The sequence below is a fragment of the Melanotaenia boesemani genome, chromosome 24, assembly GCF_017639745.1.
Source record: "Melanotaenia boesemani isolate fMelBoe1 chromosome 24, fMelBoe1.pri, whole genome shotgun sequence".
Taxonomy (NCBI): domain Eukaryota; kingdom Metazoa; phylum Chordata; class Actinopteri; order Atheriniformes; family Melanotaeniidae; genus Melanotaenia; species Melanotaenia boesemani.
In genome coordinates, this window is record NC_055705.1 from 15,694,715 (window position 1) to 15,708,185 (window position 13,471).

General features: G+C 36.7%; 1 long non-coding RNA gene across 2 annotated transcripts in view; it reads left to right on the forward strand.

Annotated features, from left to right (window-relative positions):
• Window positions 1–566: 566 nt before the first annotated feature.
• The window catches only part of LOC121635215, an 80,524-nt gene continuing 67,619 nt past the window's right edge, over window positions 567–13,471 (forward strand). Inside the window, exons 1-3 of one of the 2 annotated variants that reach the window (XR_006009364.1) lie at window positions 567–668; window positions 786–892; window positions 6,010–6,101. This is a non-coding gene — a long non-coding RNA (uncharacterized LOC121635215). The remainder of the gene's footprint in view (window positions 669–785; window positions 893–6,009; window positions 6,102–13,471) is intronic. The other variant, XR_006009363.1, reaches the window with a different exon arrangement.

Consider the following 13,471-nt stretch of genomic DNA (forward strand, 5'->3'; position numbering starts at 1 on the left):
TAAATGATTGATATAACTGCCTAAATTCCTTATTAGTTCAGAGGATGCGGCATATCTGATTAATCTAAACAGAACAGTTTTCTGCTTTGCTTCAACCCATTTTTAATGAAATTTCACACAGAAAAATTGTGATTTTGACTTGGACTTCTTGAGTTTTAAAGATCAAGGTGCAGTCTAATGGGAGTATGATTAAAAATTTGATTATTTATTATAATAAAATATATATATCCCGTTACACATGTCTTGCAACCATGACTTAAATTCTTTTAAATATTTGTAAATGTCAAAACATTTTCTTCCAGACCTCTGGAGACTGGAAAAACTAAGAAGATTCCCAGAGATTAAAGAACATATAAACATAATTATTTAACATGACAAAAGAACACAAATTTACTGACTGTTCAATGTTAATTTTTCTCTCTTGAACAGCGTTTCATCAATTTTCTCACTTCTTCTTCTGAATGTACCGACTTTTCTCAAAGGAGTGAAACAGCGCCCCCTTAAATGTTGAAGGCTGTTTAATGTTATTAAGTCATGGTGGTGAAGATGGGTATTGCAGCCTCACGAAAAAGAGACACAGGTGAAACTTGACATCCTCTGATTAAAATCAGTTTTACTTTCAAACGGTCCCGGGACATGGATACCTCGTAGGAAAATAAACTTTTAAAGTAAGTTGTAAAATCAGTTCACACACTAAACACGCTTCAAAATACAAGAAATATCAACCTGATATTTTAACAAACAGCTGTGAGAGATAGCTCACATCAGTGTTAACGTTTTTTCAGCGTTTATTATGCTGCTAACAGCTGTTGCTAATGCAGCTGTTAGCTGAAAACCAAAGCAGCGAAGACAGGACAGGACTTTAAAAGGAAGTTGGACGCCAACAGTAAATGTAAGTTAAATACACCGTTTGTTTTTCTTTGTGGTTTTGTATTTTTGCTGGTTTTCTTGTTGACATTAGAGTAACGTCAAGGTTGCGGTCAGGTCAGACAGCAGCAGCTAAGGTAAGGTGTGGTAATAGCAACGACTTATAATCAAGTCTTACTCCCCTTATTTGTTGTTTTTAAATTAAACTAAAGATTTGACTGGCTGAAGTGATGCTTTTAAAAGAATGAAAAATGACAGAAGCTTTATAATACCATCTTCATTTATAGAGCATTTAAAAAATATGCACTGTAACATTCACACTGCCCACTTTATAGGATATAATTATATTCCCTATTCTTTTATTACCATTAATAATTTGATTTTGATAGTTATTAAATCTACTGGATTAGAAACTGAATAGGGGACTAGATTAATTTTACATTTTTATAGTTATGAGTTTATTGTAGTGGGTTGTTGCTTGTTTAATGGCATTTATATTGTTTTGGTTTGACTATATTTATTTGTTTACCTGCCCTGGGATCGCAGATGGAAATTAGCTGGTGTCTAAATCTGGTACAATACACCTTTTTTCATCTGAAATTAATATTTTTTTCTACATAGTCCCCATGTTCACTTCTTAAATGCTGCCTACAGAGAGAGTGAATCATATGTAGTTCTTTTTAATTTAGTTAATTTTGTTAGATGTTTGTTTTCCTGTACAGGGATATTTAGCAGATGGCTTATGATAATTAACTACATTAGATTAACTATTAGAAGTAAATTAAGAACCAAGAAAACCCCTGATGTGATTTTATACAAAGTACACTGTATAACTGTTAAATAGTGACACCAGCAATACAATTTTTGCCAGGATGTGTGTAAAAAATGCCTCGCTTTATTGTATACAATACAGAGATAAATAAGTAGTAAGATGTGAGTTATATTTAGCTGTGATAACTAACGTTGTATGTGGAAGTAGAATGTGGAAGAATAATCTACTGTACACAGGTTTTCTGTGCAAAGCCTTGATTGATAAGGCTGTTTTGCATTTAGTCACCAAATATGCATGTGTGATGTTTCACAATGCATCAGTTTGATGGTTTCCATGGTAGAGATGTCTGTTATCAATGCAATCAATAACATCACATGGCAAGATTGCCAAGAGGTTTTGGCAGGACACCAGTGAAAAGCATTATTCCCATAACAACAGAGAAGAAAGGAGTCTTTGTGGAGTTGTCCCTACGAAATTGACAAGGCCTTTTACAGCCTTTGATACAGGCGGGCTGCCTCACACAATGGAAGGCATATAAATTTGCAGATGTCTTCTGGAAAGCTCAAATGTCAACGCTTTTCACAACAGCACCCAAGCCCTGCAAGAGGAATAATTGATTAGTTCACCTTTTGTCTCGAGCCAAATATTCATTCAGGAGGACAAAAAAAAAGAAGGTAAAGTGAGAGATGAAAGAGCATCCTCAAGTTAACAGTGAACGTGTGCCGACATGGTGCCTTTTTTCTTTTCAAAATAGGGATTTTCTGGATTTTGCCTGGAGCTCAATGCTCATATGTCTCTATATAGCCTTCAGTTTGCTACATCTACCTGTCAAAATATCTGTTAACACTTATGAAACTGCTTGTTCACTTTTAACATGCAGCGCTTGTTAAAAGTAGGTTAACTGCAATTTCATTGCCTATCATGTTTTGCTGACACACTTGTAGAGATCGCTGCGTGTGTGGCAGTTTTATCCCGGCTGTGCTGTTTTTTCCTGAAATATTTCCACCATTAATTAATTACTTTTATGTATTTTTATTTTTTTGCCTGCTTGTTGCTGGATCACAATCCTTTAATATGTATACAAAATAACACCAAAAATAAGAGAATAAAAAAATACTACATTAAATTTGTAAACGTGGACATAAGTGGCAATGAATGTATGATGCTATTTCATAACATGACAACTTTTTCATGCTGCCATTTGGTGTAACTTATCAGTTATAACTAAAAGACATTTCTTTAAAGAAATATTTAAATTACATTATAGATGGAATATCTTTTAACTGCATTGTCAACACAGTATACATAAGCAGACCTTGAGCAGTCTAATTTCTAATGTATGATTTTAATTGCCCATAAAGTTTTTCGTTTTGAAAATCAGATAAGGCAGAACTGCTAAAGGAGACGTTACTTTACTGAATAGATGTTTCTTAATTATGGCGAATAGGAAGTATCGTTAAGAGATGGAGCAGCTGAAGGATCAGCTTCATATGAAACCACCAACCTTTATTTACACTACAGTCCATGTAAAGAATGGTTTCACAGTTTTGTGCTGCTAACTGAATATGGCTTTACATTGATTAGTGATTAGTCTTACAGTCAGATTTAATTTGGCCACTTTTAACTTTCCAGTAGCTCTGTTATGTGGATGCAGTGCAGGACATAAATGGATCCTTATGTAAGCTGACTTGAAGTAAATTCAATGGGACCACAAAGAGAAAAAATGTCATATCAATGCCTTTAGTAATCTGTTTGCCAATATTGTAGCATGGTAGGTTGTTGTTTTTGGATCAAGTGAAGCTGTACCATCAAAATGTTTTGAACAGAGAAAGTGTGTTTATAGCTTATTAAAGGTGCAGCATGAAACAAAATCAATAGTCAATGACAGAAAAAATATATATTCATATATATTCTATTGGTATCTCTGCTAAAATACTAGTTTTATTGTTATTCTCTTAGAATGAGCCATTATCTACTCGTTGTGGCAGCCGCCATATTTGTGCCACCATTTTACTATGGTGTCTCTGAATGGACAAACAGCTGTGTAAGAAGTGAGAACCCTTTGAGCTTTAAAATTGGCAGTACCAGCTTTTTAAAAATAGGTGCTAGAAAACAGTTTGAGCTAAGGAACATCTTAAAAGGACCATAGAAGTTGATGGTACACATGTAGAGCAGCCATCGCTCCACCTGATGCCAGTGGATCCACTCGCAGATGAAAACATGTTCGTCTGGAAGAATTTTGGCCACTGACAGCTACCGTCCATTCACAACTGTGCTTACCATTAGGGCTGCTTGATTATGGGAAAACTGATAATCCCAATTATTTTGATTGAAATTGAGATCTCGATTATTTAACACGATTAGAGAAAGAGAGAGAATCCAGACTAGTTTCTTTCCACCAGGTCCCCGTAGCTGTAGTTTGTCTCAGACCAGCAGCTATGGTCTGCCTGGTGTGATCTGGAAAAAATGAGTCTAGAGACATTTTGTCTTCACGTTGAAATCCACGTCAATAAAATGTAGCACGACATTTATATACGGCTCTATGATACGGCTTGACCACAGGTCCGTAGCGGGTGTGAAACATTGGACTGTAGCCACGTCCACCCTCACCACCCATCATCCAGGGCAGGAGAGACTCTCCACTAACATGGTGTCGAGATGGCAGTGATGTAGTTTGTCCAAAGTGTTGATGAGTTTCTTAAATCCCGGGTTGTTCACCGTGTTAATTGAGAAAAAGGTTCTGTTTGTTTATAACATTTGTTGTCTCTCTGTGTCTATGGGAGCTGGTGGATTATTTAGTCACGACTCCCAAAAATTTAACATTTTCTTATTTTCTTGTGTCGCCTCACAAGCCCCCGTGTGCACGTCTGCGTGAACGAGCGCAACATTTCACATGCACGAATGTTGCCCGTCGTTTGACTGGAGGAGGGTAGAGATTTTCGCCTCATCGCGCAAGTTCCACAGAAAATGATGGAGAAGGAGCGACGTCTCCTCCTGTGTGTCCAGCCCTTAACTGGCGAGGTGTTTGCAGCTCACGCTGAATAAAACCAAAGCGGCTCGGGCTGTGGGGGGAGTGTGCAGCAGTGGGAGGGGTCTGCAATGCCAGTGGCGCTCGATTTGCAACTGGAAACAGCACAAGAGGAAACTGCGAAGGACAAAAATAATCGGATCCTTTCATTTTTATGATCGTTGAAAACCCAGATCAAAACTGTGATTAAAATTCAGTTACTCACCCTATTTGCCATTTGAAGTGATTTCCGTGCCTATCTTAAGTGCTACATGTCAGTAATTCTTACACACTGTACCTTTAAACCAACTTTTTAACTGTTTATAGGAAAGTTAGATTCATCAATTAAAAATATTTGGACAGTAAAGACGATGTAAATATGTAACAGCTTAGTGCCTGACTTTTATATTGTGGTGTAGTCTGTCTGTTTTTCTGTTTGGCTTGAGCAGGCAGTTGGTTTTAGCACAAAAGAGAGTAAAATGAAGTTTAGCAAAAACCAGCTGCAACCCACCAGCTAAGTATTGGAGTTTCATGAAAAAACAAAAAAAACCAGATCAAAACAGTGATTATTGAACTTTGCATTCATTAATGAAATAATGCACCACAATCATATTTTACAGCTGATTCATAGACAGTAGGGATGCATGATATTGCAATTTTGGCCAATATCCGATATGCCAATATTTTACAACCCATTGGCCAATAAGCAATATCAGTATTGGTTGCAGAGATATCTAGTTTCTGCTGTTGTGTAATTAAAATTCAGTAATATTCTGCATACTCTTTGTCAAATTGGCCTGTTGAAATGCAGATGTAAAATAAAGCTGGATGATGTAAAATTCACTTCTTGTGATTCAACTTGTATTATGTAGAATTTGTCAAATTGAATCATGACAATTACTTTTAAACAAAGCAGGTAAGAAATGTGCATCCTATCCTATTTAAAACTGTTCTCCTAGTGCCTGTTATTTTATTGGTGGAATGGCAGACATCCGATATTTAATTTTAAAGCCAATTTCAGCCAATACCGATATATAGCATATATATATATATAATAATATCGTTATCGTTCATCTCTAATAGACTGTAAACTGTACGCACCATATTAACCTTAAATGATTAGCAGGTCTGCAGCTTTTCCAGCTGGGAAAGTAAAAAAAACGTAATTTTCAGTTTAAAGAAAATCAGTTTTTCCCCTTAAATCAGCAGAATACTTTTTTAGTAGGTGAAAGATAAATGTTAATGTCAGTTTTCTGGGGAAATTGGTAAGAAGTCAGTAAAATGTTAAAGAGCTAATGTGAAGATCAGATCTGGATCTGAGTTTTGCAGTGAACCAAACATTATTCCTGCTCTTGTCTCGTAGAGATGGCTCATGTGTACAATTGACAACCCCATTGTGAAGGAAATGATGCCCGACCAAAGGGGTTGCATTGTCTCTGGCCATGGATCCAACAGGTATCTGTTTTGTGACGGGCCACTTCCACAGCAGACATGCATTCAAACTTCTCTCAGGCTGTACAGTACTTTTGTCTCTTCACTGTGTTCAATAGCTAATGATTATTTCTATTTACTTGTATTGTTGCATTGTCTCCTTCTTCTTCCTTTCCCTCTTTCCCTTCAAAGCCTTGCCTTTCATTTTCAGCCCCTGCAATTTACTTCTCTAGTTGCAGAAAGGAGCAGAAGAAAAGGGAAAGAAAGATGACAGAGACAACACAGGTCTCCTCTCTTTCCAGGCTCTGCTATTGTACAAAATAGCCAAGCATTAATTTTTTGTCAGTGGTTTACTCCTAAAAGCCCATGTGATGTTGCTCCTGAAAAGAAAGCAATAAAGAAACCTTTTCAATGTAGCTGAAAGAGAGAAAGAAGAAGGAATGAATCCCTTTGGGACGTGGCGACCGGAGAGGCCTTTTTATTTTCTTTGCTCTGGTAATCAAATGGAGCTGAAATGAAAATGGAGTTTTCTATGAAAATAGGGGCCTTTGTTGGCTTTGGAAGGCTGGTAATTCATAAACAATAAGCTGGCTTCTTTTGTTTGGGTTATAATATATTCCTGCTGCTCTGAAAGAGGTCTCTCTCTTTACACACACACACACACACACACACACACATTGAAGCCAGGGTAAAAGCCACAGTGAGGCAGCAGGGGAAGAGAGACGGGGAGTATAAAAGGAGGCAGAGAGGCAGACTTTCATTCACCCTCCTGGGCTGCGAGATGGGAGGACGTTCAACTTCTCAGCTCTCCGTGCTTTACCTGTCTTTCTGTCAGCCTTCTCTCCGTCTGCAATCATCCCTTCATTTGCGTCACACCTTTTTGACTTTCCACTTGGAAAAGATGAACTCCACAGCAGGTTGTCGTGGTCAGCTAACACCTGATTGGATTTTGTGAAAGGGACTTTGGATTTGATATCTTCCACCTTAGATTCTGAATGCGCTGCTTAATTACGGCAGATCGGTAGAAGTGAAAAGGTGGGTGAATTAAGTGATGCTGGTTGAAATGTCACCAGCTGTCTCAAGATGGGATGACTCCAGAGTTCAGCTGAGCAAAGACAGGGCGATGTCTTAAAGTCATGGAGGATTCTGGGCATTTCAGTGCTGTAGGTTTGACAAAGCTATACTTACCTGTTCTGAAAGGAAACTCATTTATGGTGCCATCCATTGGAGTAATTATCACATATTTACTGCATATATAACCATTATCACAGCTGTGTGAAGTTGGTGTGATGGTGACTGCAGCTCCGGACACCCTCTGCCAAGGTCTTGACACAACTTTCCTGAGTAGGAAGAAGCCCAAGCAAGAAGGTACCATGCTTTCTTTTTAAATCCTTTTCTTAGCAAAAGCATGTAGCATGTTAAAGCAGTAGTTTTACATAACACATTAAATATTTTTATTTATTTGTCAGATTTTTGGTACTTTATTTTGCTCTCATTTCCCTCATTCTGTAGAACCACCAACTACTTTAGTTCAGTTCAAAGGCATGTCTGATTTATAGGAAGAATCACAAATACTCTGTCAAATGCCAAAATCATGTCAAGGCTTCTGTTCAAGTCAAATTCTAGGAAATGTGTAAGACCAGTGTTTGCACATTATTTTTACCTTTATTATGAGCATAACAGCTGATGTGGTGTAGTTCAGAAACAGCAAGAGAAAAGATAAGAGAAAAAATATGTCAAAGTAGGCTGTTTAACATTCATTGGTCTGATTGTTCAACATTAGAATTGAGCTCTTCGACTTTAAATTTACCACATAGTTTGGGAATTAAGTGTGTATACTTTGTTTTGTTTGGTTTTACTTTGTAGAACAGGTAAATTCTCCATGGTTTATGTTCCAGTAGATTTTTATTTATTTTTCTCTCCAGGAGGTGTGCCTGAATCCTCTGTGGTGAGGTTCAAGCTTAGTAGTGTTACTATAGCATTTTGATTAGTCACTTTACAAGTTGTGATAATTCTACATATTTTAGACTCTGTATCTACTGACTCCTCTGTTCCTTGACCATGTGGTAAATCAGCTGTTAGGCTAGCTTTGCTGGTAAAAGTCCATTCAGTGGAATAAGAAAACTGAGTGAAAATGAATAACTTATTTGTAAACAATAGATTATTGAACTACCCTCAGAAAACTGACATTTTCTTGCTGCAGCCTTTGAATCAAAATATGTGCTTGTGATCTGGCTTTGTGCGGAACATACCTGTTTATGGGAAAACTCAGCCTATAGCGAAGTTTTTTATATAATTTATGAAGTGCTCCGCCTCTATCCCGTTCTTATTCAACCTCTAGTTAAAAACATAAGACTTTGCCAGTTTCTTAAGCTTTATATGCACACGTCACCATGTCTATTGTGTCAAATGATTTTTCCTCCATTTAAAGCACTCAGTAACCTGGAATTCTTATTAACTTTTATAAGGTCCTGGCATAAAAAGATGGTACATTTATTGTCAGCATATGCTGGTTATCTCAATAACATGACTGAATACAGAAAGGAGTAAAGCCCAAGACTGTTTTAAGACACTTTAAGACAAGTACATTTTAATTATGCAGTAATAGCACAAACTGAATTTTCTACAATATAATGATTCAATCTGTCCTTGCCTCCTTAATGAACCCACAAAAAACATGATGGACTGATGGTGTAAAGCAAAACCGCAAATTTAATATACAAACTCAACTATCCTAAAACATACACAGGTGTTTCTTGTACAGATTGATTAGGGGAGAGACACGCCTCTGGAGAATTGTTCATGGGAAGATCTCAGAAGCGCTGCAGTCAAGATTAGGTTAGAAAAGCTTGAATTTGGCTCAGCTTCTTTACCTGCACTACTATGAATGTGGAAGTTGTGTTTATTGTGGCCATATTTCAGCTTGGAAGGAAGCATCATGTTAACCTTGCTCTTGAGCTGTTTGAGCCACATCTGGAGAACATGGAAAAAAGCTGATGGATGCTTCAAAAGTTGTGTAAAAGCAGGAAGGTTTCAGACTGGAAAACTGGAGACTGCAACAGAGTTGCAGTGAGGTCAGCCATGTTGGGATTACCATGAGCACATGACTAGTGATTACTACGCTGAAAGTTTGACTTTGGATCATGTCCATCTCATCTTTGAGATTCTTAAGCTTATTAGTCATTTATAGATGTTTTAAAAAAAGAAATACAAAATGCTATCCTGAGAAATATTGATGGATTTTGAAATTGAAAACATGCCTTTGGAGATTTGTAATTATTACTGAAGTTTCGGTAAAGTACACTATACAGCAATTACCTGTTAAAAATCTCTAGGAAGAATTAAAAATTAAACATGTTTGTTTTCTATGAGCAATTATTCTCATACAGACACGAGAAGAAAGAACGGCTTCTGAGACAACACTAACTTATTAGAAACCTTTCATCTCTTTATAATCTCGATTGTCTGTAGAAAACGGCTCAAATGTGGTTTTAGATTAATGTGAAGAGTTCACAGAATGTCAGTTGCTGATAAAGGCTGACATATTGCTGCAGTTGTGTTTTTCAACTCACCTCCTGGTTAAGATTCAGTTTTTTTTCTCACTACTGAACTTTGGGTGTCTGTAGGAGTTTAGAGACAGTGTGCTTAATCTCAAACAAGCCAGAAACTTAAATGGCACCACTTTGCTTAGAGGGTAATGATTTGACGAATGGCTCGTCTGCAGTCAGACTTTGCATTGAACCACAGAGCTATTTTTAGTTTCAAACGTTTTGAAATAAATGGGAATCAACAGCTGGTAAAATGGGGCTGAAGTTAAATTTTATGCCCTTGTTTTCTTAAAAAAACAAACAAAAAAAAAAAAACAGGTTAAAGTCAGTATATTTCTGCATTTGTGCTTCTTGTGACTTCAGATAGTTTGCTGTTGTACACGATGTACCTTTTTTTAAAGTTATGATCTTGCATATTGTACATGTACTTAAACTTCAGTTTAACATAATGATTCTGGTAATAAGAGTTTTACCCTAAAGATGTTAATCTTCTGTCTTCTCTAACTGACAATCCCAAACAGCTTTTAAACTAGTGCATATATGGTTTAGTGATAAATTTGAAACACATTTTTACAACATTAAAGCTAAATGAGAATGAAAACGTGTCTGACAGATGTAATCCCTGCTTATACCACTAGATGGCAGCACAGTCTAACAGACAGAAACCAGTCTGTCCCGCCGGTAAAGGTCACGGTTTTCCATCATTTTCACATCATTTGCCAGGCCCGTGTCTCATCTAGTCTGTTGTCTTTCATGTGCATAGTTCTCATCTAGTCAGCCTCATAGGGCACAGTATAACTAATTCACTGACTCCAGCAGTCTGTGAAGACCCTTGGTGGTTTATTTGTGATAAAAGCTGCCACCCAACCAAAGAAAATCTTAACTACCAAAGCTTATTAATGCCTTAAAATGGTTTCACACTAAAGAATACATTTTTGCCTGTATTACCATACAACTTTACCAGTATCATTGTAGTTCTATGCAAGTCTTGAGCCACCCCACATTTGTTAACATTTTGCTTCAAAGTAGTCAGACTTTCTTCCAATATTTTGAAGTGTTCTTTAGTAACTGTTCTCCAGGCTTTCTGAAGCTCTTTCAAAGTGTTTCTTTCGACATTGGCAGTGTTTGTACATAGAGAAATGTATTTTTTAAATTATTGTAAACTGGATCCTTAGGCACTTTATTAGAAGTCTGTCACATAATCTTTTCTGTCTTTATTTCAATCTAGAAAAATGGCAATAATGGTACAGGAAATGTTGTTTTTGCACCAGCAAGGAGATTCCCAAAGAGTATCTGTCTGTCTGTACTGTATATATATATATATTAAAAGCAGATCAACAGTATCTGGAAAGTGATGTCCTTTAAAAAGTAGGAAGAAAAGTCTAAAGACCTGAGAGAGATGTATCTGGACCTTCAGTTGATCCATTGACTGTTTGCTGAAACCTCATCAGAAATGGTATTCCTGGAAGGATGGCTGTCAGAGGCCATTCTTACTGGGAGAAAAGTCTGAGTTATACCAAAGGACACAAGAACTGGACTGAAAATCAGTGGCAAAAGGTCTTAGAGCCCAGACCTCAACAGTGTGGGAACAGAACAAAAGGCAAAAACATTCAAAGAAGAGCTTTGAAAAGTCCTTCAAAAAGCCTGTGAAACTATTCCTGAAGACTAACACAAGACCTGAAGACCTTAAAATTTTAGTCAACCAAAAATTTATGTGCAAATGTAAAATAATTTGCTGTTTACACAGTAGCCTAAATAGTTAATGATGCGTTCTTGTTTTAGATTTGTATTATTACAAGCAAACTTTAGAAATAGTAATAATTAAAGTGAGGTAAGAATCTAAACTGGCATGTTTGGGATTTTTATTTTTTTCAGAAATCATTTCTTTTTTCCATAATACAAAGTCACAGCTCCTCCTGAATGATTCCTGCTGAAGTTTCCCTCAGCTCTACACTGTTGCCAAAAAGCAGGTGGTGTTTGTTCAGTTTCTTTTGACAGTGACACAAAGCACATGAGCAGCAGGACCTTGTGCAAATCAAGTTAATTTTCTTTATGCGCAGTAGCCAAACACCTAAAATTATGGGTTTTTGACATGAAAATCAAACACACTCTGGTCTAGGAGCCTCGTGTTGAATAGACGTGGATGATATGCACAATTCACACATAGAAGAAAGGAACAGCACGGGGTCAAACAGACAAAAAAAGCTGTGAAAAGTGTAAAAATACTCCACTAGAGGGAGCCTAATAATCACTTTAAAACTGCATATAGGCCGACTGATAAGTGACAAAATGTTGTCGCCATCTGTATAAATGTGTGTGTTCCTGTAAACAGCTGTATTTTAGTTTATACATGCTAAAAATAGGTGACCCCATGCAGAAAAACTTAAACCCATTGAAATGCCACCCACTGCTTGTTGTTCTGCTAACAGGCTGTGAGAACTGCAGCATAATGTCTGTGACAGGAGACCATGGGAGTCAAAAGTTTCAAACTGGCTTACATTATGGATAAAAAATATTTTTTCTATGACTGTAATGGTTCACCTTTGAATTTTGGTTCTTTAAATGTTTGACTTTTTGCTCCGTTATATATTCAGGCCTTCTGATCTACGGTGACACACTTTAAAACAAATAGAAGGGATGTTTTACTTGTTATATGTTCATAAAAAAACATTTGTGAAATTCAAGACTTCTCTTAAATATTTAACTGAGAAATAGCTTAAATGACAAGAATTAGACTAGTTCTTACTCCCTCATTTATAACGTATTCAGACATTATAGGCTGAAATGCTTTTTAGTGTGAGAATAATCTTAATTTCACATTTTTATTTTTAATTATTCATGAATTAAATTAAAAGATTCTTATGGTGGAAAGATAGAAATGGGTGTAGGTTGATAGGAAATATGGCTACTTTTCATTAAAGCCATTCATTGAGCTTCTCTTTTATGGCTCAGTGCTACGATGACCAAACAAGCTTGGAAAAAAGGACCACAGACTCAACCTGTTGATGCATCATTAGCTTCATTTCTTCTGTGTGCCTGCTCAGGTGGACAGGGTTGTGTGCTTCTTGCAGAGGTGAACGTTAAGTATTGGAAAGGCCAACACCTGCAAGAAGTCTCAACAATACCTGAGGATGTTTAAAGTGGTTATTTGTTAAGTGTGCCATAACTATAATATCTGCACTTTGGGTTATTGGTACTGTCAACACATAGTATGATACTACATCTTTTTTTTTTTAATTTGTAGATGGCATTCACAGTTTTTTGTTTTTCTTTGAAATAGTTGTAAATTTATTCAAAAGTGACAAAGTTATACAAAACTGCAGAGTAAATCTGCTATTGAAGTACGATTATTGCCATAATTCGCATGTAGGCTCTGTGCATGCAATCTGTAGGGAGGGGAAGCCATGGTAATCACTGCCTGGGTTATTGTTGTAGGGAGTAATGAGGCCAGTGTATTTACCATGTTTCTATATATCATTGCTTTCTGCGTTAAAACCAGGACTGGTGCGAAATCTTATATTTAAGCAAGAACCGTTATACAGTGAAGTGTTGGTCATCAGACGCGACAGGGAGGAAAGCTCAATTAGCGTTGTTAATTGTACTTTTTTGTAGTATTATTCAACTATTTTATAGTATAAAATTTGTCATTGCTGGTTGTCAAAGCTTTAAATTGTCTTTCTCTAAAATACATGGCTGATAGTCTGGTCAGTGAGATTTGGCAGTGGTGGTTCTAATCCCTGTCAGCATTCCTCAGCCTTTACTTTCACTGGAAACATTTGTCAGAAAATAAAGTTTGTTAAATATATTTTAAATGCAGCACAAACCTGGATGTTGAAGCACCAAGCA